Below are 2,381 nucleotides of genomic sequence, written 5' to 3' on the forward strand. Positions count from 1 at the left end.
AGATGGTCATAAGAATAATCATGACGGCAAACGTCTTTTAAACTCCGACTTGGGGGGCCGGCCGGGGGGCGCACTGGATAGTGTGCCACTTGGGAAGTGCGGCGGCGCTCCCGCCCGAGGGTTCGGATCCCACATACAGACCAGTTCCCGCTCACTGGCTGAGGGAGCGGCGGGAGCAACGCCGAGGGTTGCGATCCCGTTGCCGGTCCCCGGTCCGGTACGGGGGCAACACTGAGGGTTGCGATCCGTTGCCGGACACGGAAAAAGACAAAAGACAAAAAAAAAAAAAAAAACTCCGACTTTGTGCCAGGCATGGTGCTAAATGTTTTACCTATCTCACTTCATTAATCCCATCAACGACCCCAGGAAGTAGATGTGGCCCCGAAAGCTCACTTGTCCAGGTCACCTGGAGATGGCCAGGTGAGGAGGGGTCCTACCCCAGGTCGGTCTGGCCTCAGAGAGTCTGAACTTTTAACTTTGGTATCATGCTGTTTTGGGCCAGGCTGGCAAAGGTTGGGGGCAGGGAAAGATGTGGAAAAGAGAAAAGAGGTGACGGAATTTTTTAAAAGTTAGGGGAAGCTCAGCACAGTTTGGAGAATGCATTTGTAAGAAAAGTGGAGCTCTCGAGTAGAGTGTGCTCCCCTGAGCCCTCCCTTCCTCCAAAATCCACAACCAGAAGCCCAGATACTTCAGAGGTTCTGGGGTCACTTTTTCTTTCTTAGTTCAAAAGTCGAACCAACTGTAAACAAGCGAATGCTTTAAATAATGCTCCCCGAGGTGCATCCCTAATCTGCATCTGATCTAGACTTTCTGGTACCCCTGCAGGAGCACGCAGATCTTATCAGTGTCTACATTTTTGACAGCAATGAGCTCACGCATATCTAGGCTGATGGCTCCGGGGGCCTTCCACAGCTAGTTAGCAATTTCAGATGCTGTGGGAGGGAGTTCTCGGTGGAAGAATCACACTTCCAATCCAAAATTAAAGCTCAATTTGGTCTAATTGTCCTTGATTTTATCAGTCGCATAAAATGGCTGATTCTATATGCAAAAATAAATAAATAGTTGTGCAGCTTCGAAATCCCTTCTTCTTAGGGACAGATCCCATCAAGTTCTTTGCTGTCTCTCACACTATTTTCATCCACCAAACAGTGCTGATCTTTCTCCTTTTCTATTTTTTCTCCCTTCTCTGCACTTCCCCCAGCCCTTACCAAAAAAAGAAAATCATAGTGTCTCTCTGTGTGTGTCTATCTCCTCTGTCTGTGTCTTGTGTAATTTTAGAATGGAAGTTCCTTAAGAGCAAGAATAGTTCCTTCATGAGATAATTACACCCAGAAATCTGCAAATGCCTATTTAAATGGTAAATTAGAATAAAGAAAATAATTAAAGTGGCTGTTTATTTCTCTAGGAACAAATCTTTTGCAAAATCCAGCAAGGGAAACCGTACTCAGGGCCTGGAATGAAGAGGCTGAGAGACTGTCCCATGCCTCTGGTGGGAGAATGCCTTCCGGGAACAGCCAAAGACTCAACCAAAGATTCACCCTCAAGCAGATTCAGAAGACTGAGTTCCCACCTGCCTCTGCCTCCGGGTAGCTGTGTGGTTTGGGGCAAGTCCCTTCATCTCTCTGGTACTCAGGTTCCTAATCAGTGAAGGGCTGTGGTGTGGCTGGAGTAAGCTTGGGAAGGAGGAAGGTAAGAGGAGGTTGGTAGCCACCAGAGGAGGCGATGGAGGCCACTTGCAGCAGCGGCAGGAGGGATGGAGAGAAGCTGAGGTATCTGAGGGAGACTTGGGAGGTGGAATCAACAGGACGTGGTACCCAGTGGGTGTGGGCTGAGGAGACAGGAGTCTGCAGCTCTCTATTCTGTCTTGGGGACCCAAGAGGGTGTGGATGACTTGAATCAGGATGGCAATCGGGGAAGGTGTCAGGAATTTACCATCTGTGCTGGTTTTAAAACATGCCCACAAATTCTTTAATGCTATTCCTGTCAAGAGGTGGAGTCTAATTCTCTTAATCTTGAATATGGATGGACTTGCCTTAGTGAGTAGCTTCTAGTGAATACAATGCAACAGAAGTAACGCTTGCTGCGTGACTTTTGAAAGACCAGGTCAGAAAAGGCAATACGGTTTCTACGTGGCTCCTTCCTGGGACTCCTGCCCTTGGATCCTGGCCACCCTGCTGTGGGGAAGCCTTGGCCATAAGTGGAGGCAGTAGGCAGAGGCCCCAGTTGCGATCCCAACAGACAAGCCAGACATTGAGGAGGCTTTTCTCCAGCCACAGCCACTGTCTAACCACGGCTGAGTCAACAGCCAGAACTGTGGGAAGCAGCAGTGGTCCATGACTGCTGCTGTGTCCTGCCACTACGTTGGGAAGGTTGCTAATGCA

The sequence above is a fragment of the Galeopterus variegatus genome, unplaced genomic scaffold (genome assembly GCF_000696425.1).
Source record: "Galeopterus variegatus unplaced genomic scaffold, G_variegatus-3.0.2 Scaffold148, whole genome shotgun sequence".
In the NCBI taxonomy this organism is placed as follows: domain Eukaryota; kingdom Metazoa; phylum Chordata; class Mammalia; order Dermoptera; family Cynocephalidae; genus Galeopterus; species Galeopterus variegatus.